The 27,390-nt window shown below is 48.1% G+C and overlaps 1 protein-coding gene and 1 long non-coding RNA gene across 4 annotated transcripts in view; one reads left to right on the top strand and one right to left on the bottom strand.

Annotated features, from left to right (window-relative positions):
- Window positions 1-600: 600 nt before the first annotated feature.
- On the bottom strand, window positions 601-4,745 carry LOC134809086 (uncharacterized). Its single transcript, XR_010153738.1, has 2 exons — window positions 4,640-4,745; window positions 601-739 (listed from the first exon to the last, which is right to left on the bottom strand). It is a non-coding gene; the product is annotated as an uncharacterized LOC134809086 (long non-coding RNA).
- Window positions 4,746-4,748: 3 nt separating this feature from the next.
- Window positions 4,749-27,390, top strand: part of BRD4 (bromodomain containing 4) — a 97,758-nt gene continuing 75,116 nt past the window's right edge. For all 3 annotated transcript variants that reach the window (XM_016935345.4, XM_016935346.4, XM_024351750.3), the window contains exon 1: window positions 4,749-4,986. The gene's annotated coding sequence lies outside the window, so the exon portion shown is untranslated. The remainder of the gene's footprint in view (window positions 4,987-27,390) is intronic.

Raw genomic sequence — 27,390 nt, 5'->3', positions numbered from 1 at the left:
GAATATTTTTTCCAGGTTGGATTTAATTTGTAGCAATGGCCAAAAGCCACCTAGTTCGGTCTAGTTATCAATCTAGATATATGGTTTTGTCTAATGTTAAGTGTGACTCTACAGTAAAGTGAGGGCTTTTATTATGTGATTTGCAAACCAACAGTTCCAAATTACTTCCAAAAACATTTATTGTCAACAACGATAATTTTTTTTTTCGAGACGGAGCCTCGCTCTGTCCACCCAGGCTGGAGTGCAGTGGCACGATCTCGGCTCACTGCAACCTCCACCTCCCGGGTTCATGACATTCTCCTGCCTCAACCTCCCGAGTAGCTGGGACTACAGGCACTCACCACCATGTCTGGCTAATTTTTGTATTTTTAGTAGAGATGGGGTTTCACCATGTTAGCCAGGATAGTCTCGATCTCCTGACCTCGTGATCTGCCCGCCTCAGCCTCCCAAAGTTCTGGGATTACAGGCGTGAGCCACCGCACCTGGCCAACAATGATAAATTAAGTGGATAATGCAGCAAGACAAGATAACTATAGGGAAGGAGAGCTTAAAATAGATACATTCTGGTTTCCTTAAACAAACAAACAAACAAAAAACCCAGTAACAACAAACCAGTTGTTAATACCTATTCACAAAGCCCTGGGTACCCTCCTGCTCTTTTTCCATTTCTGATCATCTTCTGCATAATTGCCAGGGGTGCAAAATTAGGAGCCAGAAGATATTCACAAATTTCAATATTCTGTAATACAGAGTTAGAAGAAAGTTTCAATGAAGGAGTTACAATTACATCCTTTATTTCTTGCAGCTAATAACTTGTTTTCTCATGCTTTGTTAAAAATAAAGGGTTAGGCCAAGGCAGAAGAATCACTTGAGGCCAAGAGTTTGAGATCAGCTTGGCCAACACAGTGAGATCCTATGACTACAAATTTTTTTTTTTTTTCGAGACAGAGTCTTGCTCTGTCACCCAGGCTGGAGTCCAGTGGTGCGACCTTGGCTCACTGCAACCTCCACCTCTTAAGCAGGCTCAAGTGATTATCCTGCCTCATCCTCCCAAGTGGCTCAGATTACAGGCATGCAACACTATGCCTGGCTAATTTTTTTTTTTTTTTTGAGACAGAGTTTGACTCTTGTTGCCCAGGCTGGAGTGCAATGGCGCGATCTCCGCTCACTGTATCCTCCACCTCCGAAATCTCTGCTCACTGCAACCTCCGCTTCCTGGGTTCAAGTGATTCTTCTGCCTCAGCCTCCTGAGTAGGTGGGATTACAGGCACCCGTCACCAAGCCCCGCAAATTTTCTATTTTTAGTACAGATGAGGTTTCACCACATTGGCCAGGCTAGTTGTGAATTCCGGACCTCAGGTGATACACCTGCCTCGGCCTCCCAAAGTGCTGAGATTACAGGCATGAGCCACTGCACCCGGCCTCTAATTTTTGTATTTGTAGTACAGACTAGTGTGTTCACCATGTTGGCCAGGCTGCTCTCAAACTACCGACCTCAGGTGATCCACCCGCCTCAGCCTCCCAAAGTACTGGCATTACAGGCGTGAGCCACTGCGCCCAGCCAACTACAATTTAAAAACTTAGCTGGGTGTAGTGGCACATGCCTGTAGTCCCAGCTACTCGGGAGGCTGAGGTGGGAGGATTGAATGAGCCTAGGAGGTCGAGGCTTCGGTGAACCATGAATGCAACACTGCACTCCAGCCTTTGGTGAACCATGAATGCAACACTGCACTCCAGCCTGGGCAACAGAGCAAGACCCTGTCATAAATGAATAAATTAATACATAGATACATGAATGAATGAAAAAATTTAATTTTTAACTTTGCTTAGGACCCATTAGTGATTTATGATTGCCCCTGGTTAAGCATGAGCAAACACATGATAGAAAAGAACTATTTTACTGGTATCCTATTATATCCATATATTCTGAAACCATAGGCCATCAGGAAATGTTTCATTACTTGGACTTAAAAAAAAATACCACGCAGACTTTTTTGGTTTTTTTTTTTGAGACGGAGTTTTGCCCTGTCACCCAGGCTGGAGTGCAGTGGCATGAGCTTGGCTCACTGCAACCTCCACCTCCCAGGTTCAAGCGATTCTCCTGCCTCGGCCTCCTGAGTAGCTGGGACTACAGGTGCCCGCCACCACAGCCGGCTAATTTTGTTTGTATTTTTAGTAGAGACGGGGTTTCACCATGTTGCCCAGGTTGGTCTCAAACTCCTGACCTCAGGTAATCTACCCGCGTTGGCCTCCCAAAGTGCTAGGATTACAGGTGTGAGCCATTGTGCCTGGCCCCCATGTAGACTTTTTAGAACTGAGTTTGCTTTCCTTTTTTTTTTTTTTTTTTTTTTTTGAGATGGAGTCTCACTGTCGCCCAGGCTGGAGTGGAGTGGCACGATCTCAGCTCACTGCCACCTCTGCCTCTTGGGTTCAAGTGATTCTCCTGCCTCAGCCTCCAAAGTAGCTAGGATTACAGGCGCCCGCTACCATACCTGGCTAATTTTTATATTTTTAGTAGAGTCAAAGTTTCACCATGTTGGCCAGGCTGGTCTAGAACTCCTGACCTCAGGTGATCCACCTGCCTTGACCTCCCAAAGTGCTGGGATTACAGGTGTGAGCCACCGCGCCCAGCCTGCTTTCCATTTTTAAAAGATGGGAATACAAAATGCTAAGAGAATGGCCTGGGTGCCGTGGCTCACACCTGTAGTTCCAGCACTTTGGGAGGCTGAGGGAGGTGGATCGCTTGAGCCCAGGAATTCAAGACCAGTCTGGGCAACATGGTGAGACCTCCTCTCCACAAAAATACAAAAATTAGCTGGGCATGGTGGCGCACACCTGTGGTCCAAGCTACTAAAGAGGCTGAGGTGGGAGGATCACTTGAGACTGAGAGTTTGAGGTTACAGTGAGCTATGATCCAGCCACTGCACTCCAGCCTGGGTGACAGAGCAAGATCTTGTCTTAAAAAAAAAAAAAAAAAAAAAAAAAAATATATATATATATATATATATATATATATATATATACACACACATATATATAAAAGGAAAGAGAAGTGGTTGTTTCCAGGTTTGAAAAATTTCACAGTATTATTTTAAGCTGCAAGAGACATATGCCTAACTTCCTCCTTTTAGCAATCTCAAAACTACCCCATGTTTACTAAGCTCTTCCGTGGCCAGGTGGGGTGCTTTGGAAGCCCTAGAAGAGGTCATATGATGTTTTTTCCCCTCGGACTCACACATGTAGAGTAGGCACATACGTCCTGGAGCTGACTTAGGGTTGAGTCTTTTTCTTTTTTGGAGACAGAGCCTTGCTCTGTCGCCCAGGCTAGAGTGCAGTGGCACAATCTCGGCTCACTGCAACCTACGCCTCCCGGGTTCAAGTGATTCTTCTGCCTTAGCCTCCTGAGTAGCTGGGATTACAGGCATGGGATTACAGGCATGCGCCACCACACCCGGCTAATTTTTTTTTTTTTTTTTTTTTTTGAGACGGAGTCTCGCTCTGTCGCACAGGCTGGAGTGCAGGGGCGCGATCTCCGCTCACAGCAAGCTCCGCCTCCCGGGTTCACGCCATTCTCCTGCCTCAGTCTCTCGAGTAGCTGGGACTACAGGCGCCCACCACCACACCCGGCTAATTTTTTGTATTTTTAGTAGAGACGGGGTTTCACCGTGTTAGCCAGGATGGTCTCGATCTCCTGACCTCGTGATCTGCCCGCCTCCCAAAGTGCTGGGATTACAGGCGTGAGCCACTGCGCCCGGCCCACACGGGGCTAATTTTTGTACTTTTAGTAGAGGCGAGGTTTCACTCTGTTGCCTAGGATGGTCTCCAACCCCTGGCCTCAAGCCAACCTCCTGCCTCTGCCTCCCAAAGTGCTGAGATTACAGGTGTGAGCCACCGAGCCTGGTCTGACTTGGGGTTGAGTCTTAAGGATGGGAAGGAGCTGGGCGCGGTGGCTCACGCCTGTAATCCTAGCACTTTGGGAGGTCGAGGCAGGAGGATCGCTTGAGTCCAGGAGACAGAGACCAGCCTGGCCAACATCGTGAGATCCCATCTCTACAAAAAATAGTTAGCTGGGTGTGGTGGTGCACACCTGTAGTCCCAGCTACTTGGGAGGCTGAAGCAGGAGGATCGCTTGAGGCCAGCAGGTTGAGGCTGCAGTGAGCTATGACTGCACCACTGCACTCCAGCCTGGGGGACAGAGCAAGACCATGTCCCTTTTTTTAAAAAGGTGGGTTGGAAGAAAATCAACAGGGGGGCGTAAGAGGAGAAAGGTGCTACCTCCCTGCCCAGGGGCAGCCAAGGAGGATCCGCCTCGGCCTTGCTCGCAGCCTCCTCTCACCTCCTTTCCTCCACTTCACCCCAGCCCCGGCGCCCCCATCGCAGCTCTCTCGCCTCAGCCTCCCTACCTGGGGTCCCCCCTTAGGGCTCTCTCCTCCGCCTCCTCCATCAGTCTGTGGGGTCCCTCCTCACCATCCTCCCTCCCTGTGAGGGTCTGTCTTCAGACCTTTCTTAGTATTTTGGATGTCTCTCTCAGCCTTCAGATCTTTTCCCGCAGGCCCAGCCTGCAGTCCGCCCGTTTCCCCCAGCCCGCTCCTTCGCTCTGCGGGGTCTCCTCCCTCAGTCCGCGGTATCCCCCACTCACCTCGCAGCCACTGTCTCTCCAGAGCTCGTTCGCGCCGGGCGCGGGGGCGGGGCGCGCACACCGGGCGGCGGCGGCGCGGGGCCGCGCGCGCAGCGTGCGCGGTGACGTCAGTGCGCTGGCGGCGGCGGCGGCTGGGCTGTTTGTTCTGGTCTCCCGCAGCCGAGGAGCCGAAGCAGTGGCGGCGGCAGCGGCGGCGGCGGCGGCTGCCGGCGGTGCCCGCGGGCGAGCGCGGCCTGTGAGCTCGGCGGAGCGGCGGGCGGGCCCCGGCGCCGCGCAGGCAGCTCGGGGAGGGGGCGGCGGCAGCGGGCGGACGGCCGGCGGGGGCGGCGTGCGGCCTAGCGTCTCAGGTGAGGACTGGTGCCCTTCGGGGCGGCGGACGACACTGGGCGGCTGGCGGAGGCTCGCGGCGCGGTCCGCGTAACCTGCATTGCGTAATGGGGCCGGGGCGCCGCCACCTACGCCATCCGCGCGGCGCGGGGGCGGGGAGGCCGGGGCTACGCGGGCTCGGGCCTGCGGGCCTCCCGCGCCGTTCGTTCCTGGCCGGGGCGGCCTGCGCCGTTGGTGTCGGGGCGGCGGGGTCGCTCGCGGCTGTCCTGCCTTTGGTGCCGTCGGACCCGGGCTCGGGCTGGCCGGCGGGGCGCGGGTGGGGGGCGCGGGCGCCGCGGCGGGGCGGGCGGCCGGGGGCGGGCGGGGGGCGGGCCGAGGCGCCCGGCACTTCCTGCCGCCGCCATTTTGTCAAGTGAGGAGGAGGAGGAGGAGGAGGAAGCGCCCGGCCCGGGTAAGTCCGGGCCTGGCGCGGGGGCCGCGAGCGCCGCTGTCCCGGTCCGCGGTCCTCTGGGCGGGCTCGGCCGCGGCGCTCACGTGGGCCGGGGCCGGCGCGCTCTCCTTCTGGCACCCAGGTCGTTCTGCCTGGGCCGGGGCAGCGCGCCCCCACCCCCATCTCTTCACCTTCCCGGCGGTCCCCGGAGTGCTGCGGAGAAAGGGGCAGGTCCCCTGCGGAGGGAGGTGGCTGCGGCTGCACGCCGGTCTGAGGCCAGGCCTCAGGGCGGGAGCGGTGCCCTGGAGGCGAGCTTGGCCCGCTTGACGCACCCACTCTCAGCCTGGCAGCACCTTGCTGGGCGCTTTGTTTTGCTCGGTCCCTGCTCGCCGGCGTCCTTGCAACGGCCTATTTTATTTGCAATGTTGTGTGGTGGTGGTGATTGTGGTGATTTGGGGTGGGGACGTGGGGGAGTTGTGATTCAGCGAAATAAAATGATCCCCCTCCTCCCAAACGGAAATAGCATGGCTTCACCCGTCTGAGATGCCCCCAAGGCTTGGGCTTGCTTGAAGATGGGAAACCCCACTCTGTTGTAGTGGACGGTGTAAATACTTTAGTTCAGGCCGGTGCATGAGTCATGTGCTTCTGCTGGGTGGCTGACCTCCCTTTTACTCAAGACTACGCTTTGTTTTTTTAAGATTTTTATTTGCTTGTTTACTTGTTTACGTTTCGTGCAGCCTGGTGGGGTGTCTGGTCTTGGGTTCATTTCTCTGCGTGTGTGTTGGATGCTAGTGACCCCTTGGAATGTATGCCTCACGAGAATTGGAATGTCTTTGCTTACCTTCGACAGGGCTCTACCAGTCCGTGGTTCCAAAAACCAAGTCGCAGTTTACCTCGTAAGCCAGTGGCTCTTTGGGACTGTAACAGTGGTCGGGAGTTTTTTGTGAATGGAGCTGTCAAGTTCCCTACCGTCTTTGGAAGTTGTAAAGAAAGCGATACTCAAAAGGATTTATGAATGTGTTTTTAATTCCAAGAAAGTTTTTGATGGCACAATCTGTTTTATGATCTTGCCAATATATACATATACTTCGAGATGGAGTCTCGCTCTGTCGCCCAGGCTGTAGTGCAGTGGCGCGATCTCGGCTCACTGCAACCTCTGCCTCCCGGGTTCAAGCGGTTCTCCTGTCTCAGCCTCTCGAGTAGCTGGGACTACAGGCGCCCGCCACCACATCTAGCTAATTTTTGCATTTTTAGGAGAGACGCGGGTTTCACCATGTTGGCCAGGCTGGTCTCGAACTCTTGATCTCAGGTGTTCCATCCTCCTCGGCTTCCCAAAGTGTTGGGATTACAGGCATGAGCCACCGTTCCCGGCCGCCAATAATTTCATAAAACATTTATTTCGGTTTAATTTGGGTGGGGATTATCTTTTTTATCTTTTTGTCTTATCACTGATGCGTTGTAGATAACCAAGCGCTTCCCCCCAAAAACTTCAGCCAGGGAAAGATAAACCACTCAGGGTTTCCATTGATCAAATGGAGAAGGCAAAGCCTAATCTGAAACAAAATGTATTGCTGCTCTGTTATCCACCATACCTCTTTCTTTGGTAGGAAACATAGTATCTTAAAGGCTCAAACTGGAGTTAGCCGGTCTCAGAATGGCTTTAGTTGGTCTTAATTGGAAGGAGTCGAGCCCACCTCCCAGTATCTTGCTAGCAGTCAGCCCAGTGGAATTGCTGAAGATAAGGAACTTTGCCTACGGATGAAAGATAAGAAGGTAGCTGCTGAGTTTTAAGGATTGTTTGGCTGTTCTGGGGTGCTATATGCCTAGCTTCGCTAGTCTGGAGGACAGCGAGGGAAAATTTTTAGCTAAGAATAACGAGAATCATTGGCCACTTAGTAACATTTCCACTAAATTATTGAATTGTTTAAAGGAATTTAGACTTTGTTTCCAAAAGTTGCCTTTTTGAGCCAGTTGTTGTGATCTTTGTACTAAATTGCACTTTTGCTTTAGGAGGTGGGGGTAACAATATTTTCTTGTTTCACAATTCAGGTTATTGAATGACTTCAGATTTACAGATTTAAGAGATTGAATTTTGTTTTGTTTTTATTTTGTATTTTTTTAAGAGAGTCTAGTCAGTCGACAGGCTGGAGTGCAGTGGTGCGATCTCGGCTCACTGCAACCGCTGCCTCCTGGGTTCAAGCGAGTCTCCTGCCTCAGCCTCCCGAGTAGCTGGGATTGCAGGCACGCGCCGCCACGCCCAGCTAATTTTTGTATTTTTAGTAGAGACGGGGTTTCATCATATTGGCCAGTATGGTCTCGATCTCCTGCTCTCGTGATCCGCCCGCCTCGGCCTCCCAAAGTACTGGGTTTACAGGCAAGAGCCACTGCGCCCGGCCTGTTTTGTTTTTAAAGCAAAAAACCATTTGGCACCTCAGTGATTTGAAGACCCTGGGCTGTTAAATCTGCTTCTGACAACCTACTGTATAGTGTGTCGTATTTTGTGAATGTAAAATGTTTTGGTTTCTGATTTTGAATAAACTTGTAAAGTAGACCATGTTTGTCTTTATGTTCCTGGCAAATCTGTAAAAAGGAAAGATAAGCTTGTCATTGGAGCTCCTAATGTTTCATAAATCTTTGTGATTTTTGGTGTCTAGAAAAGAGTGTACATTTGCGAGGTGAGAATTGTGGGGAATTGCTTGCTGGTGCTGACATTTAATACATAAGAGATGAGTTTGGAAAGATAAAATTTCCTTGTTAACTTAAAAAAAAAAAAAAAAAGCAGAATGCTCCGGGCGTGGTGGCTCAGCCTGTGATCCCAGCACTTTGAGAGGCCGAGGCGGGCAGATCACCTGAGGTCAAAAGTTCGACACCAGCCTGACAAACATGGAGAAACCGCGTCTCTATTAAAAATACAAAATTAGCCGGGCATAGTGGCGCATGCCTGTAATCCCAGCTACTCGGGAGGCTGAGGCAGGAGAATCGCTTGAACCCGGGAGGCGGAGGTTGCGGTGAGCCAAGGTCATGCCATTGCACTCCAGTCTGGTCAATAAGAGCGAAACTCCGTCCCAAAACAAAAAACAAAACCAGAATGTAAGTTGGATGAGGGCAGGGTTTTGTTTGCTTGGCTTTGCCTGTTTTATTCTGTTGTATGTTGTGCCTAGAAGAGCACCTTAAATAGTCTCAATGAATAAACGGGAGAAATAATTGAGCAAGAATTTTGCATGCCGTAATGCCAAATGCAAATAATCCCGCTTTAAAAATGTTGTTAGCCGTGGACATAATTGTTCGGTAGTGACTTACAAGGAATGTGAGTTTTAACTAAGATAACGCTGAGGTCCCTCGGTGTTGCAGTAAACTTATTAGTCCGAGCAGCCTGGCATGCAGTGTGTTTCCATGCACTACTGGACATTTCCCACTTAGCAGTTTGAAGTGCGGTGAGTGGCTTTGCGCTGTGGTTCAACCCTGACCTGCCAAAAGTATTTTCAAGAGGGATATGAAGTGGGCAATAAACACATATATGGGTAGCATTTCTTAATGTGAATCTCATGTTGTCAATAAAAACCTGTTAAGTTTTTTTAAAAAACATTGAACACATTTTTAAATATTTTGATTTTATGTGTGCATGATTGGCCAATCTGTCTCTACAATTAGTCCTTGAGCCCTTACTATGTACAAGGAGAGACTGAAAGATATTTGTATAATGACTTTAATATGCATAGTCTTTATTATTAGCGTGTTCATCCTCCACGTTTATTGAATATCAATTATGTATAATTTGAGCATACTATTATTGTAAAATCCTACCAAACATCTTTTTAAGAAAATAATAGCTTTGAGATAAACGTTGTTATACATGATACAATCATCAGTTTTTAAATGTATTTACAGAGATTTGCAGCCATCACTGCAACCAATTTTAGGACATTTCCACCCCCCCCCAAAAGAAATCCATTACCTATCATTCCCCATGCTCCTGCCCACCCCCCGCCACCTTTGCCCCTGGAAGCCACTCATCTACTCTCTGTCTCTATAGATCTGCCTGTTCTGGATATTTCAGGAATCCTACAATATGTAACCTTTTGTGCCTGGCATCTTTCACTCACTGTACTGTTTCCAAAAGGTTCTTGCTGTGTAGCATGAATCAGTACTTCATTCCTTTTTATAACTGAATGATACTCCATTATATGGCTATGCTACATTTTGTTTACCCGTTCATTAGTGGTGAACATTTGGGTTGTTTTCACTTTTTGGCAATTGTAAATAGTACTGTTAAAAATACATTTGTGTACGACTTTTTTTTCTTTTTTTCTTTTTTCGAGACAGAGTCTCGCTGTGTCGCCCAGGCTGGAGTGCAGTGGCACGATCTCAGCCCACTGCAGCCTCCACCCCCCGGGTTCAAGCAATTCTCCTGCCTCAACCTCCCAAGTAATTGGGATTACAGGCACCTGCCACCATGCCCGGCTAATTTTTGTGTTTTTAGTAGAGATGGGGTTTCACCATGTTGGCCTGGCTGGTCTTGAACTCCGGAGCTCAAGTGATCCACCCACCTTAGCTTTCCAAAGTGCTGGGATTACAGGCGTGAGCCACCGCGCCTGGCCTTTTGCGTACAGATTTTAGTTTCTCTGGGACAGATATCTGGGAGTGGAATTGCTGGGTCATATATCTATGGTTAAGTTTTTGAGGGTGCACAGCGACTTTTTAATGGCATTGATGTTTCTAGTACTTAGGTAGAATGGTTAAAAGCTTAGTGGGATACTGAGTAACTGTTTAAATGAATGAGGAAGTGGAACTGCAAGGATATCAGCATGTTGACATGTTGTATTCTGCCTTCATGGTTTGGTCACCGTTTGGTTTTTTACATTGTGCATGGTTACAGAACAGTTTGAAATGCTGCTGCATAGAGAACAGTCTCGGAGATGCACCCCAAACTTGCAGTTCCTTTATTGTAAAGGGTGATGTTTTAAAGCAGTTTGTTTTCAGTCTCGACAGGCTACCAACCTCAATTAAACCATGTCCACATGTCCTAGCATAATTCATGGAATGTAGTCCACTCTGAAGAAGCAGAGGAAGAGAGTTCTGAGTCAGGGTGAGGGCAGAGCAGCCATCTGTCCCATTCTTGTCCTCGTCCTGAAGAGGAATAACATTGGTTGTTCCACATCATTTGAAAAGGAGATTGTAAGGCTTTTTCTTTAAACAAAAGTAGTGCATGGTCATTTTAAGGAATTTGGAAAATGTAGAATGTTAAAATGATGGTTAAAAATGATCTCTTAATCCCATTTTCTTTCCTTCCAGTTATTTGTCTTTGTCTGAGTAACACAATTTGGTTGTAGTGAAGTTCTTTGTTTTTAATTTTAGTTTTTATTTATTTATTTATTTTGAGGCAGAGTTTTGCTCTGTCACCTATGCCGAAGTCTTTGCTCTGTCACCCATGCAGAGATTGGCTCATTGCAACCTCTGCCTCCCCGGTTCAAGCCATTCTTGTGCCTCAGCCTCCCAAGTAGCTGGGACTACAGGCGCCCCATGCTGCCACACCTGGATAATTTCTTGTAGTTTTAATAGAGATGAGATTTTGCCATGTTGTCCCCACTGGTCTTGAACCTCTCGCCTCAAGTGATCTGCCTACCTCGGCGTCCCAAAGTGCTGGGATTAGGATTACAGGCATGAGCTACAGCGCCCGGCCTTTTTTTTTTTTTTTTTTTTTTTTAATGCTACATTGTGAACATTTCGAAAATGTTTCGTTTTGACTGGCTGCTTAGCTGTCATATGAATGTACCATAACTTAATTCTGCTATTTTTGGACATTTGGACGTGATTTCCAAGTTTTCTTTTTCTTTCTTTCTTTCTTTCTTTTTTTTTTTTTTTTTTTTGAGACGGAGTCTTGCTCTGTTGCCCAGGCTGGAGTGCAATGGCACGATCTCAGCTAACTGCAGCCTCTGCCTCCCGGGTTCAAGTGATTCTCCTGCCTCAGCCTCCTTAGTAGCTAGGATTACAGGCATGCACCACCACGCCCAGCTAATTTTGTATTTCTAGTAGAGACGGGGTTTCTCCATGTTGGTCAGGCTCTTCTGGAACTCCCGACCTCAGGTGATCCGCCCGCCTCAGTCTCCCAAAGTGGTGGGATTATAGGTGTGAGCCACTTCATCTGCTGTTTTCTCTTTTTTCATCTTTGAATTGGGAGGTGTATATTTTTGAAAACTTGATTTAACTTATTTTTGGAAAGGTTGCATGTATTTCCATTTCTCCAATCAGAGCTTGACAGGGTCTTGTTTATAGGGGTGAGATTTTAAACATTTTTTTCCCCACAAATGATGATGTATGAAAACAAAATGTGTCTTTTTTAATGTGGTGAGAAGTAGAAGTGTCTCTAGGCTCTTGCCCTTTGACTTTTCTACCCTCTCCTGCCCAGAGTTGGACTTTGTTTCCTGAAATCAAGTATCCTGACCCGGCAGTACGAGCCCAGTCCAGTCTTAACTGGAATGCTCTAGGGAGGGTGACCTTGGAGGGCTTGGGCAGCCTCTTGGCATCCAGTCCTATCTCATTTTTGCTGCCTTGCTCCAAAGACTGATAACACCAGTACGGCACATTCAGGCCTCGGTTAGAATCCTGGCCCTGCTACCTGCTGTGTGACATTCAGTCTGTCACTCAGCCTTCCCAGAGCTTCACTGGCCCATCTTTCAGATGAGGTTAAAATGAGACAGTGCCTTAGAGGACACACAGCACAGGGCTTGGCAGCAGTGCTGTGCCCTCTCAAGGTTAGCTACTGCCGTCCTTGCCCAAGGTGAAGAATAGAAGTGGGAAGAGGAAGCCAGGGGTCAGAGTAGAGCTGCTGACAGCCAGGAGGTGCACCAGCTGATCTAGGGCATGGTACTGGGTGACACTACAGCCCACCAGGTGCCTTCCAGAGGTGCCACGTCTTCCAAGTGAGCTCTGAGTGGAGACCAGTGGAAGAGGTGCTTGAAAGAGGGATTGTGTTTGTTCTTATCTGATAATGAGATTAAGAGCAGTGATAATGGGATTAGTGGAGGTGCAGCAGCTTTGGGGGCATCCACCCTGGGATGTTTGCTGCAGAGTTTGGGGAAATGATCCAGCAGGGGAAGCTGGCTCAGTGTATCCTCAAGCCTAAAATGTAACTTACCCATCTTATGAAAACCTGGTTATCTGAACACAAAGACTTGGTCAGGGAGCCAGAAGGCACTGGTGGGCCAAAGTTTTTCCAGAACACTGGAACATCTTTCCATACCTTTCTGGCCTCCATTGGCTCTGATTCTGATTGTATTGGCATCTGGGCTTGGTGAAAGGATTCTGGTCCCCAGGAAGGTGTAAGGTCTCCCTGGAAAAGTTTGGTAGAGTAATTTTGGCAGCTGGATGTGTGGAGGTCCTGACTGGGAGTCTGGCGTACTGCCGATCGACTTTGGGCCTTTTGACCAGAAGAACCAGTTAAGTCCAGTTACTTACTAGGCGTCATTGGGATCCGGTTCCACAAAGGTTGCCTTTTGCTTGTGTGAAATGCAATTGAAAGATATATTTTCTTTAGAGGTTGGTCACATAATCTAAGCATTAGCTTCAAATTAAGAGAATGTGAATAAATTTGACATTTGTTCTATTTTTCATTTATCCTAGGTGTAGACAGTTGTGTGATCCTTCCCCTTCCCCCCTCCCCAGGCATGTGTTAGCCTGTTCTGCCCAGTGTAGGAAGTTTCTGGGACCTTGGGCTGTGGCAGACAGCATTGGTTGGGCTTGGGTGGAGCCGTGTACCAGAGCAGGAGAGGAGAGAGAACACCATGGAGTTCACTGTTGGGTGCAGTCCCAGCCCCACCCCCTTCTGGCCTTGACCTCAGGGGAGTTACATCGTCTCCATAAGCCTCAGTTTTCTGTAAAATGGGTTCAGTGTGCCTGCACAGTGACAAAAGGGGGACCATGTGGGTACTGACCTGGGCCTCATGTCTAATTGTATAAAGATGCCTGGGACTGTTGAGAAAGATGGGGGCCGAGGAGTGCTGGCTTTGCTTTCTGCCTGAAAAAGTGTGAGAAATGCTATCCAGGCCCTTCCTACTTAGTATGTGTGGTCACCTTCCTTGTCTTGGTCTCCACTCAAGGCTGAAACTCTTTATTTGTTCCTAGCTGCTGTTAGTCAGTAGACACTGGTACATTGTCAGCCAGCACCAGGGGAGAGGAGTTGGGCTTGGTATTACACAATTTTCAGAAACGTGAATTAGTAATTCTCGTGTCCTTGTGTGTTGCTAATGTCTCCAGTTGTTCCTTCTCAGGCAGTAACACATACATGTCTATGGGTGGATTAGCCTTCGAGGTTTTGTTTTGGGTAAAGAAAAGGGAAGAGGGTGAGAAAAATTTGGGGACTTCATACTTGAAAATTTTCCATGCTGTTTGAGGAAACATATTTTGTGGGAGCAGATCATTATCATGAGAGTTGAAACAAAAAAACTACATGGAGGTGGAACCTGCCAGCCCAGTGGTGGGTGCCAGTCTGGGCCATACTGGGCTGCTGGGGCACACTCAGCAGGGGACATCTGCCTGTGTCCTTGGACCCGTTGCCTAACCACTCTAGCCTCAGTTTTTCGTATATAAAGTAGGGCGCATAGGTTTTGATTCCAGAGAAATTTGATCAGAATCTGGATTTTAAGAGAGAGCAGTTCTTTTTTTTTTTTTTTTTTTTAAGAGATGGAGTCTTGCTGTGTTGCCCAGGCTGGACTTGAACTTCTGGGTTCAAATGATCCTCCTGCCTCAGCCTCCCAATTAATTGGAAGAAAATAATTCTTTGTATTTTTGTTTGTTTGTTTGTTTGAGGCAGAGTCTCACTGTGTCACCCAGGCTGGAGTGCAGTGGTATGATTTCAGCTCACTGAGAGCTCCACCTCCCAGGTCCACGCCATTCTCCTGTCTCAGCCTCCCAAGTAGCTGGGACTACAGGCACCCACCACCACACCCAGCTAATTTTTCTTTTCTTTTTTTTTTTTTTTTGGAGACAGAGTCTCTCTCTATCTCCCAGGCTAGAGTGCAGTGGCGCAGTCTCAGCTCACTGCAAGCTCTGCCTCCCAGGTTCACGCCATTCTCCTGCTTCAGCCTCCCAAGTAGCTGGGACTACAGGCACCTGCCACCATGCCTGGCTAATTTTTTTTTTTTTTTTTTGTATTTTTTAGTAGAGACGGGGTTTCACTGTGTTAGCCAGGATGGTCTTGATCTCCTGACCTCGTGATCTGCCTGCCTCGGCCTCCCAAAGTGCTGGGACTACAGGCGCCCGCCACCACGCCTGGCTAATTTTTTTTTTTTTTGTATGTTTTAGTAGAGACGGGGTTTCACCGTGTTAGCCAGGATGCTCTCGATCTCCTCACCTCGTGATCCACCCGCCTCGGCCTCCCAAAGTGCTGGGATTACAGGCGTGAGCCACTGCGCCTGGCCTTCTTTGTGTTTTTAAAACCATGGGTCATGGCATGGCTTGAGGCAGGAGAATGGCGTGAACCCGGGAGGCGGAGCTTGCAGTGAGCCGAGATCCTGTCACTGCACTCCAGCCTGGGCGACAGAGCAAGACTCCATCTCAGAACAAAACAAAACAAAACCAAACCATGGGTCATGAAACAAATATAGTGGGTTGCAATTGGTGTATAGGGGAGAAAAGGGAAATGTCAGAGGGTGTCACAATTTTCAAGGATATTTCATAAAACCTTTGCTTTGATCTTAGGTGTTGTGTACATGATAAAATGTGTTTCTTATGGGGGGGTCATGTCAGAGGAGTTGAATTACATTGGTTTCCATGCTACTTGATGGCAATTGTGAATACCTTGATTTTTGTGTGTGTGTGTATGTGCCATTTTGTGATCTGTTTCTTTGTCATTTGCCCAATGATGACTGTCCTGGATATGCTTTCTAGTAGCAGGTGAAAGCATGGATCTTTAGTTTCTTTTCTTCCCTGTACCCACTGTGTTTTAGAAGCTTTGTAGGGGGTAGGGTGAGGGAAGTTGAAGAAGCATGGAGTGGTGAAGGTCTAGTAGTTTGCCACAGGTGAAACAAGAAGTATGTAGAGTGTCATTTGTGTGCATGTGTGGTAAGCTACTTGTCGATTATTCTCAGATGTTATTCTCCTAACTTTATTCAGATGACTGTGAGGAAATGGTTGTATTACTTAGGTCTTTCTCTGGTATAAATAAACAAAATTAGCTGAAGCAGAAGGGAATTTGTTGCCTGATGCAACATGAGGCTCAAGAGTAGTTGAATCTAAGGGCTCCACAATGACTTCAGAACTTGTTCTTTATCACTAATGTTCTGACCTCAAGGTCAAGAGTGAGTCTTCCCAGTAGTGCTTTCTGATGGCAGTGGATTCTAGGTTGGATCATTGCCCATCTCTGACCATGTGCAGAATGGGAATGCTTAACTGGCTTGCCTCAAGCATGGCGCCTGTAGCTGGTCTCTGCCCTCCATTCCCTCAACCCAAGTGGTAGCTCCAGCAGCATCTCGCTTGTTGATATGAGGCATGCTAGATGGGATGCTTTGTCCAATGGACAGAGTCCCCTCCCTCTTTCCCTTCCTTCCTTCTTTCTCTTTTTCTTTTTTCTTTGTTTTCTTTCCTTTGTTTCCTTTCCCTTTCCCATTCTTTCTTGATGGAGTCTCGCTCTGTCGCCCAGGCTGGAGTGCAGTGGCACCATCTCGGCTCACTGCCTCCTGGGTCAAGCAATTCTCCTGCCTCAGCCTCCCTAGTAGCTGGGATTAGAGGCATGCGCCACCATGCCCGGCTAGTTTTTGTATTTTTAGTAGGGGCAGGGTTTCACTCTGTTGGCCAGGCTGGTCTCAAACTCCTGACCTCAGGTGATCCATCCGCCTTGGCCTCCCAAAGTGTTGGGATTACAGGCGTGAGCCACTATGCCTGGCCCAGAGTCTTATACTAAAAGTAAAATGTACCCCCGAACTTGGAGCAAGAAATTATGGATGGCTGAAAGGAGGTTTCCATACTAGTTTGTAAACCAGAATTAGTGGAAAACAGTTCAGAATTGAGTTACTCACAAAGGGTAGAATGAAGATAGTTAAGGATGTGTGTATCCCAAATATTTTCATAGAAGATGAAATGAAAGACACTGTGTATCTTACCTGTGTCAGGCATAGAAGGAGCACTGGGAGAAGTCAAGCCAAGTCCCAGGAGTTACTTGGGTGGGCTGAATGATCCAGTTTGGCGGGAAAACAGCCCTGAAGGGAGCACAGGAGTGAGACCAGCTTAAAGTGTTCAGGAAAATCTTGGATAAGAGACCAGGTAGATATAAAGTTTAAATAAATGCTTACAAGATTGAAATTGTGTTTATCACATTAGGTCTCTCTTCCATATAAATAACAAGTTGTTATTTATATAACTTAGGTAATCTGTATGGTATATTGTTATTACTAGTAACTATTGTTAGTTCAGGAGACTGAATTCATCTATCTTCCATGCCTGCAGAAGGTACAGTTGTAATTTTGCTATTTGCTAAGCTATTTCCATACTCAAGTTCTCGTAGTCTGCTGCTTGGCATTCCTCAAGCATTACGAAAAGCCTCCTCAGATTTCCATAATCAAAAACAAGTGTTAAGTTCTACTGTAATAATCGTTTTCCTACAGTTCTCACTGTTGGAAATATTATTCCTTTAGGACACACAAAATAATTGAGTCTAGTGGCTAAGCATGGGACTGACCCTGCTTCTCCCTAAATCATCACTCCTTAAGAGGAGGCTGGAGGTCTCCTTGAGTATGCTACAGATGCTTTGGATCCTCTCTCCACAAAAATGCACATAGGCATAAACATTGAACTCTAAAGACCAGGTACCAGAATGAATTTCCTGATTTTACTCTGTGGAAGAAAAATTTATTACGATGTTGGTTAAAGGGCTATTGATGGCTTTTTTGTTTTTTTTTTTGTTCTGTTTTGGAGGTAGAGTCTCACTCTGTTGCCCAGGCCGTAGTGCAGTGGCATGATCACAGCTAACTGTAGTCTCAGCCTCCCCAAATTCAGGTAATCCTCCCACCTCAGCTTCCTAAGTAACTGGGCTACAGGTGTGGGCCACCACACTCAGCTAATTTTGGTATTTTTTTGTAGAGACGGGGTTTCACCATGTTGCTTAGGCAGGCTGGTCTGGAGTCCTGGGCTTAAGCAGTTCATCTGCTTTGGCCTCCTAAAGTGCTGGGATTACAGGCGGAGCCACTTCACCCTGCCTCTTGATGGTTTTGAATACTTTTTATTTTTATTTTTTAAGACAGGGTCTTGCTCTGTTTTGTTGCCCAGGCTGGAGTGCAGTGGCATGATCTTGGCTCACTGCAGCTTTGACCTCCCAGGTTCAAGTGATCCTCCCACCTCAGCCTGCTGAGTAGCTGCAACTACAGGTGTGTGTCACCATGCCTAGCTTATTTTTAATTTTTGATACGAGGTCTCACTTTGTCATCCAGGCTGGAGTGCAGTCACTCACTGTAGCATCGGCCTCCTGGCCTAGGTGATCCTCCTACTTCAGCCTCCCAGGTAGCTGGGACTACAGGTGTGAGCCACCATGCCCAGCTAATTTTTTGTATTTTTGTGGAGATGGGGTTTCACCATGTTTCCCAGGCTGCAACTCCTGGGCTCAAGTGATCTGCCCACCTTGGCCTCCCAGAGTGCTGAGATTACAGGTGTGAGGCACCGCTCCCAGCCTTTTTTTTTATTTTTTGAAGAGACGAGGTCACACTATGTTGCCCAGGCTGGTCTTGAACTCCTGAACTTGAGCAAGCCTCCTGCCTTCTTTGTCTCCCAGACTGCTGGGATTACACAGGTGAGCCACTGTGCCAGGCTGGTTTTCACATGTATCTTACTTTTCTAGACATTTACAACTTTATGACTTGGAAACAGGGTGGATCACCCATTTTGGTTTGTCCTTGCAAAAATCCTCCAGAGGTTTCACAGAGTTGTCAGGTAACGTGTCAACAGTGATGTGAACCTTCCCAGGGCCCCTGTGCCCCCAACTTTGTCAGCCTGTGCTCTTTCCTGGGGATAAGGAATTTGAGAATGTACCAGAATGGGTCTGTTGTAAAGGCCGCAGATGAGGGTCTTGGAGCTAGGGCTCTACACTGAAGCTGCTGCTGTTTGTAAACTGTCTCCATGATTTGCTGTTGGTATGGAGCCTTTGCTGCAGAAGGTAACTGAATGGTTCCTAGCCAGCCTCATTATTTATATGGTGGTGTTGGATGTGGGTAGGCTTACAAGATTTATGCTGTGGTCCCTTACGTGGCTTAATGTGTGCCCTCTGCTGCGGGACATTTGCTTACGCATGCACTTGAACCTGCAGATTGAGGAAGAAAGCTTGTGGGAAACTACCATTCTTCAGCATGACATGCTTACGTTTAGGGATATCGACATGCTACACCAAGCAGTGTACACAGTGCCACTCTCTTTCTCCTCACATCCTTGTCTGGTGGAAGGAATAGGAAATATAATACCATAAACTTGAATAATTCATACTTCTGTAATTGGGGCAGAGTTGAGTCAGAGGATGGAAAAGAACTCTTATTACTTCTAAGAATAGCACCTATTACAGACTCCTTCACCCCCCCCCGCCCCAATCTCTATAGTTTGAAGATTAAACTTGTATGTGCCAATGGATGTTTTCCCTCATTCATGTACCATTGGTCTTGGCTTTTATTAATCCCATTTCTCTGCTCAGTTGAATTGCAGTCTTACTGTACAGGCATGATTTTTGTAACTTAAGCAGTTTCCCCTTTCTATTTTGTAATTAAGAGAAATAAGATCATGTGCGTGAAAGAGTTCTGTGAAAGGTGGTGCTATCTGTGTGTAGGTTGTTTTCATTTGTAATCTTCATTAAAAATTACTTGGCTCTGAAGCACTTTCAGTTATAAAAAGCTGCCAAGTAATAGAGTTGTGTGTGTATGAGACTCTTCATATGTTTTCCTTTTGACAGTAGGAAACCATTCAGCTGACAGATTAGCTGCCTGGAAATAATACCACCTTCGTGTTCATCTTTTTCAAAATAATAGCTCAGCTATCTGTAATCCCAGGAATGCAGTTTTAAATTACCAGTGTTAGAGCGGTCTCTCTATTGGGCCCTTTTGAGTTGCGTAGCATGCTGCCTGCAGCTTGCTTATCCTCAGTCTTGAGGCCTGTCTGCTCTGGTAACTGATGTCCTTTGCACTTGTGAGAGCTGGTTACCCTTTCTGGCCTGTGTCTCTTTCCCCTGACCTTCCTGACCACCACCACCACCACCACCCCTTGCCCACCACCCTTCACTCCCATTGTTCACCTTAAAGCAGTCCTTATCTTTGTTGACTCTGAAAAGTTCAGGGTTTGTAGCAAATAGCTGCCTATGAATAGGCTTCCCTGTAAAGTATAAAACTACATTTTCTGACTGGATGCTTGACATCTTCCTTAATTTTTTTCTATTGCTTACTGCATGCCTGTTTTAAAGTGGTGGAGCCAAACATCCATCAGTCCAGTTTCTGTGTCAACCATGATGCTGTAGGGAGCTGCAGACTTGGTCACTTCACTGCCACATTGCCCTCCCCAGACCCTGAGCTTGAGCACACTGCTGCTGATTGTTCTGTTTTAGCGAATATTTCTAAGCCTCTACGCATTCCTTAAGTCCTCGGAAAACAACCATATACACTGGGCACTAGTATCATCCCGGTTTGCAGATACGGAAGGTGGTGCTTGAAGAGCTGTCACTTGGGTAGGGTTGCAGGGTCACAGAGTTGGTAAGTACTTGGAGCACTTGTGTCCAGAGCCCACTAGCTCTTGTCTGCTGTGGCATAAGCTGTGGGAGTCCACCATATTCAGCTTTGTTCTCAGTGAACTCAGATGGTTTGGATGATACGTAGTGAGCACAGGGTAGAGCTCAGAAGTGCTCTCCAAGATGTCCAGGCAAGGCAGCCTGAGAGGGAGGAGACCTTCCAACTGGGAGCATAGGAAGGGGGCTAGCATTGAGTCTGGTTCTTCAATGAGGACAGCAGAGGTTTGGAAAGAGACCTGGACAGGTCTGAAAGCAAGTACCTGTCCCTTGGAGGTGCTCACCAGTGTGAGGGGATGATCAGAAGAGGGATGCAGAATGCTGACTGGACAGGTCTCCTTTTCACCCAGACATCTGGTCAGTAAAAACACTGCTTCCCTCCTGAGGAGTTTCTCATGAAGACATTCACAAGAGTGGAATTTAACCTCATCTTCAAAAAGTTTCCGCTAGAGAACCAAGTTGCCTTGATTTGGTTTCACTTCTATTTTTTCTTTTTCTTTTTTTTTTTTTTTTGAGATGGAGTTTGGCTCTTGTTGCCCAGGCTGGAATGGAATGGTGTGGTCTCAGCTCACTGCAACCTCCGTCTCCCAGGTTCAGGTGATTCTCCTGCCTCAGCCTCCTGAGTTGCTGGGATTACAGGCATGCGCCACCATGCCCGACTGTTTTTTTGTATTTTTATTAGAGACAGGGTTTCACCATGTTGGCCAGGCTGGTCTCGAACTCCTGATCTCAGGTGATCCACCGCTCCGGGCCTTCACTTCCATTTATCCTTTTGCTACTCAGAGCAAGTCTGGGAATATAGAAGCAGGATGGTTGGGGGGAAGTAAGTAAACTGGAGTGTGTCTTTAGTCCAGGTGCCCCAGGCTTGTTAAAATTATGGTGTGAACTGGATAATCTTTCAGGATTATGGTGAGCTTCTCAGTCTTTTTTTTTTTTTTTTTTTTTTGAGACGGTGTCTCGCTCTGTCGCCCAGGCTGGAGTGCAGTGGCGCGATCTCGGCTCACTGCAAGCTCCGCCTCCCGGGTTCATGCCATTCTTCTGCCTCAGCCTCCCAAGTAGCTGGGACCACAGGCGCCCGCCACCACGCCCGGCTAATTTTTTGTATTTTTAGTAGAGATGGGGTTTCATCGAGTTAGACCAGGATGGTCTTGATCTCCTGACCTCGTGATCCGCCCGCCTCAGCCTCCCAAAGTGCTAGGATTACAGGCGTGAGCCATGGCGCCCGGCCGCTTCTCGGTCTTGAGGTGCTTTTTTTTTGAGACAGAGTCACCCAGGCTGGAGTGCAGTGGTGTGATCTCAGCTCACTGCAGCTTCCACCTCCCGGGTTCAAGTGATTCTCATGCCTCAGCCTCCCAAGTATCTGGGACTACAGGCGCCTGCCACCACGCCGGCTGGTTTTTTTGTATTTTTAGTGGAGATGAGGCTTCACTATATTTTCAGACTGGTCTTTAACTTCTGATCTCAAGTGATTCACGTGCCTGGTCCTCCCAACATGCTGGGATTACAGGCGTGAGCCACCATGCCCGGCCCTTGAAGTGCTGCTTACTGTAGGGTAGAATTGAGTTCTAGCTCGTGGGTGCTTCCCCCTCCATCCCCTTAAGGATTCTGTTTCCAAGAGAATTTCCTGCCTGCCTCAGGCACACCAAGTGGAACTCGGTCAACATCCATGTCCCATGCGTGTGCTGGATGTACTTGGTAATCAGACACTGTTCTGCATTCACTGCAGACATGACAGTGAGTGAGGCAGGTGTTTCAGGGATCCTAATGTCTCCAGTGGTGATTGTTGCACAAGATCCTAATACCCCTGTGCTAGAAAGGTGGTGATTCATTTAACAGGTGTGCCATGAAGGATTTTACTTTTACATCTTTTCTTTGACTTCGTAAAATGACACGTGATCTCATTCAATAGGAAATTGGCTCTGAATACCTGTGGGGGAAAAAAAAAAACCAAAGCCAGTCCAGAGAAAATGGTAGAAGTGGTTAAACTCCACGCACAGTGCTACTAGTAAGCTAGTTGAAAAGTACACAATCAAAATAGAATAGATGACTACAGCATGATTATGCTACCCTGAAACCGCACTGCATATAGGATAAGACCTACACTCCTGTCATGTAGCACCCTGGGCTCCTGGGTTCTGTGACACACTGTTGCCTCATTCAGTTCATTTGATTCTTCTTCCAGACATCCCCCCAAACTCCATTTCCTCCATCTTCCAAGGTCTGGTCTAGACCTTACTTATTTTACAGTGTATTACCCAATTTCCAAAGCAGTGCTGTCCAGGGGGACTTTCTGCAGTGTTGGGACTGTTCTGCAGCTGGGTTATCCAGCCTGGTAGCCACTGTCCCCTGTGGTAAGTGGGCCTTTGAAGGGGGCTTGGGACACTCAGTAGGGCTGTTGTCAACCTGTTTTGACAGGTTTTAGAGAAAATGGGGTCACTTTAGTTCCTTGACCATGTGGAGCTTGTCGACATCCTCATGGATGCTGTCATTGAAGCAGTTGGATGTGCAAGCCTGGAATGCAAGGGTGGATCTAGACCAGACTTGGGGGCATTGGGCATCTCCAGGAGGATGGATGTGAGGGCTCCTCCCAATAGGACGTCAGAAATAAGAGTCCCAGCAGGGTCCCAGACTTGAGAAAGCCAGGCCCCTGTGTAGTAAGAACACAGATGAGTGAATTTGCTTTAATCTGGGGAATGGTGAAGGGCTTTTCTTTCCAAAACAATGTGTCCTAGAGTGAACTCCAGTGACCTAGATAAGTATCATGTTTAATAGTTTTGTCCTCTGTTCTTGGAGGCTAGAAAATTTCCCACTTCTCTTTGGAATTTGCTTTGACTGACATCTTTCATTTCATTCATTCTATGCGTCCACACCCTCACGTCCTCCATTTTGTGAGCAGGGTTTTGGGAGCAGGACTGGCTCATTTTGGCACATTATATTTGTGTGTGGAAAATGTGAAGTGCGAACGAAAGTTCAAGCACATACTCAAGGCTGAGCTGTGGTACTAGAAGGTGCCAGTGGTGGGTCCACCTGGAGTGAGTCAAGCAGTGGTTGAGATGACTTGAAAATATCCCCTATCGATGGTTCAGGCAGGATAGCCCCTGAGTTCCTAAGGCAGAGATTCTTAAATTTGGTCTGTGTAATCTTCCCTCTCCCTCATCATGGAGTTTTTCCGGCAAGCACTTGATGTTTCTGGTTATTGAGCAGTTACTTGTGCTGAGTGCCAGGGATTGTCTGGGTGCTGGAGGTCAGCGGTAAGCAAGGTGGATGATGCCCACCCTCCTGCCTGCCCATTAGTTCATGTGCTAGGAGACTGCAGGGCAAATGATGCAGCCTGCTTGGCTTTTACTCCATGATTACAGATTATGAAATATAAATATTAATACATTAAATAGTTCTTACTAAATCATGACATTCACACTTTTTTTGAGATGGAGTTTTGCTCTTGTTGCCCAGGCTGGAGTGCAGTGGCGCAATCTCGGCTCACTGCAACCTCCACCTGCCGGGTTCAAGCAATTCTCCTGCCTCAGCCTCCTGAGCAGCCGGGATTACAGGCACCCACCACCACGCCCGGCAAATTTTTTTGTATTTTTAGTAGAGACAGGGTTTCACCATGTCAGCCAGGCTTAGTCTTGAACTCCTGACCTCAGATGATCCACCCGCCTCGGCCTCCCAAAGTGCTGGGATTACAGGCATGAGCCACCGCCTGGCCTTTTTTTTTTTTTTTTTTTTTTTTTTTTTTTTTTTTTAAGATGGAGTCTTGCTTTGTTGCCCAGGCTGGAGTGCAGTGGCACGTTCTTGGCTTACTGCAAGCTCCGCCTTCCGGATTCACGCCATTCTCCTGCCTCAGCCTCCCAAGTAGCTGGGACTCTAGGTGTCCGCCACCACGCCCGGCTAATTTTTTGTATTTTGAGTAGAGAGACAGGGTTTCACCGTGTTAGCCAGGATGGTCTCGATCTCCTGACCTCGTGATCCGCCCGCCTCAGCCTCCCAAAGTGCTGGGATTACAGGCGTGAGCCACCGTGCCCGGCCACCATTCACACTTTTTTTTTGAAGACAGGGTCTCCCTCATCCAAGCTGGAGTGCAGTGGCACAGTCTTGGCTCATGGCAACCTCCACCCTCCAGTCTCAAGCTATCCTCTCACCTCAGCCTCCTGAGTAGCTACGCCTGACATCTTTGTTTTGTTTTGAGAGTCTTGCTCTGTTACCCAGGCTGGAGTGCAATGACGTGACCTCCGCTCACTGCAACTTCTGCCTCCCGGCTTCTAAGCAATTCTCTTGCCTCAGCCTCTGGGGTAGCTGGAATTACAGGCACGCGCCCCCACGCCCGGCTAATTTTGTATTTTTAGTAGAGATGGGGTTTCCCCATGTTGGCCAGGCTGGTCTAGAATTCCTGACCTCAGGTGGTTCACCCACCTCAGCCTCCCAAAGTTCTAGGATTGCAGATGTGAGCCACCGTGCACAGCCTGTTTTTGGTTGTTGTTTGTTTTTGACGGATTTTCACTCCTGTTGCCCAGGCTGGAGTGCAATGGTGCGATCTCGGCTCACTGCAACTTCCGCCTCCCACATTCAAGCAATTCTCCTGCCTCAGCCTCCTGAGTAGCTGGGATTACAGGCGCACACCACCATGCCCAGCTAATTTTTTGTATTTTTAGTAGAGACGGGGTTTCACCATGGCCAGGCTGGTCTTGAACTCCTGATCTCAGGTGATCTGCCCGCCTCGGCCTCCCAGAGTGCTGGGATTACAGGTGTGAGCCACCGCACCCGGCCCCTTTTTTGTACTTTTAGTAGAGATGGGGTCTCACCACATTGCCCAGGCTGGTCTTGAACTCCTGAGTTCAAGCAATGTGCCTGTCTTGGCCTCTCAAACTGCAGGGATTACAAATGGGAGCTACAAGCTACTGTGCCTGGCCGATGTTTGCTTTTATTAGTAGTAGGTGTTTATTGAACACTTGCTTTGTGTGGCATTTCATTTGACCCAGCCCTGTGAGGGCATTTTCCCATGTTAGTATTGAGGAATGTCGGCTGAACCCATTTGCCTACATGCACACGCATGTGTTTCAAAACATAAAATGCAACATCCTAACCATTTTACAGTGTAAACTATATGCACATTGTCGCTAGAAAGTTTTCATCTTGCAAAGCTGACACTGTATCCTTCAGATAACTTCCTTTTCCTTCTTCCTCCCAGCCTGTGGCAGCCAGTCTTCTACTTTCTGTTTCTATGAGTTTGACTACCATAGTTATTCATATAAGTAGAATCAGACAGTATTTTTTGTTTGTTTAGTATTTTTTGTTTGTTTGTTTGAGATGGAGTTTCATTCTTGTTGCCCAGGCTGGAGTGCAATGGCGCGATGTTGGCTTACTGCAATGTCTGCCTCCCGGGTTCAAGTGATTCTCCTGCCTCAGCCTCTCAAGTAGCTGGGATTACAGGCACCCGCCACCATGCGTGGCTAATTTTTTTTTTTAATGTATTTTTAGTAGAGACAGGGTTTCATCATGTTGGCCAGGTTGGTCTCGAACTCCTGATCTCAGGTGATCCACCCACCTCTGCCTCCCAAAGTACTAGGATTACAGGCGTGAGCCACTGCACCTGGCCAATTCAGACAGTATTTAGAATTTTGTTACTGGCTTATTTCACTAAGCATAATAACCTGTTCTCCAGGTCCATCCGTGTTGTAGCATGTCAGAATTCCACTCTTTTGTTGATGGAGTTGGGTTGCTTCCACCTCTTGGCTGTTGTGAATAATGCAGCAGTGAACATGAGTGTGCAAATATCCACCTGCCTACTGTTTTTTTTTTTTTTTTTTTTTGAGACAGAATTTCGCTCTGTTGCCCAGGCTGGAGTGCAGTGGCACAATCTCGACTCACCGCAACCTCCGCCTCCTGTGCTCAAGCAATTCTCGTGCCTCAGCCTCTCAAGTAGCTGGGACTACAGGCCCCTTGCCACCATACCTGGCTAATTTTTGTATTTTTAATACAGACAGGGTTTCGCCATGTTGGCCAGGCTGGTCTCAAACTCCTGGCCTCAAGGGATCCACCTGCCTCGGCCTCCCAAAGTGCTGGGATTACAGGCATGAGCCCCTGCTCCTGGCCATCTTGCTTACTTTTTGAACACATGTTAGAACTAAGAACGTGGGTGCGGAAGCCTGCTGAGGGGCTTTAAATTCCCCATATCCTGCCTCCACACGGAAACTGATTTTGGGGATGGATATTGGGCATCGGTGAAGAGTAGGCACAAAGGTATGGGAGATGGTTCAAACAGTGGTGCAGCCAGGTGTCTTTCAGGACTGCCTAAAGGACTGTTTAAGGCCAGGCACGGTGGCTCATGCCTGTAATCCTAGCACTTTGGGAGGCCGAGGCAGGTGGATCACCTGAGATCAGGAGTTTGAGACCACCAGCCTGGCCAGTATGGTGAAACCCCGTCTCTAATAAAAACTATAAAAATTGGCCAGGCGCGGTGGCTCACGCCTGTAATCCCAGTACTTTGGGAGGCTGAGGCGGGCAGATCACGAGTTCAGGAGATTGAGACCTCCTGGCTAACACGGTGAAGTCCCGTCTCGACTCAAAATAGAAGAAATTAGCCAGGCGTGGTGGTGGGCACCTGTAGTCCCAGCTACTGAGGAAGCTGAGGCAGGAGAATGGCGTGAACCCGGGAGGTGGAGCTTGCAGTGAGCCTAGATCGCGCCACTGCACTCCAGCCTGGGCCACCGAGTGAGACTCCTTCTTGGGGCGGGGCAGGGATCCAAAAATCAGCCGGACATGGTGCCATGCGCCTATAGTTCCAGTCACCCAGGAGGCGGAGGTTTCAGTGAGCTGAGATCACGCCATTGCACTTCAGCTTGGTCAACAAAGTGAGACTCTCTTTCAAAAAAAAAAAAAAAAGGACTGTTTAAAAATGGATTGGATCTCACCCTTTCATCAGCTCCCAGGGGACTCATCCTATCAGTGGGCTTCTCACTCCTACCCACTTTGTACAATGATTTCCACAGCAAGTAGTTTCTGTCTTGATGTCACCTTGAAAAGGCTCACAGAATCAACATTTCTTAACATTTCTCTGTGCATTGCCTCAGAATGTAACCAGAAAAGCTTGGGTTTTGGAATGTTTTAAGTGCGAGGGCGCTTACCAACTCCTGAGCAGACAGAGAACAGGTGAGAGGAGCCCCCGGTGAAGCCAGATTGGCAAGCTCTGCCTCTCTCCGCACTCAGTGTTCTGTGACTTGTGCCTGGATGACTTGATTGCTTTGTCCTTCACTC

The sequence above is a fragment of the Pan troglodytes genome, chromosome 20 (genome assembly GCF_028858775.2).
Source record: "Pan troglodytes isolate AG18354 chromosome 20, NHGRI_mPanTro3-v2.0_pri, whole genome shotgun sequence".
Classification (NCBI taxonomy): Eukaryota; Metazoa; Chordata; class Mammalia; order Primates; family Hominidae; genus Pan; species Pan troglodytes.
The sequence above is the reverse complement of the archived record's forward strand: the minus strand, read 5'-3'. Positions and strand labels throughout refer to the sequence as shown.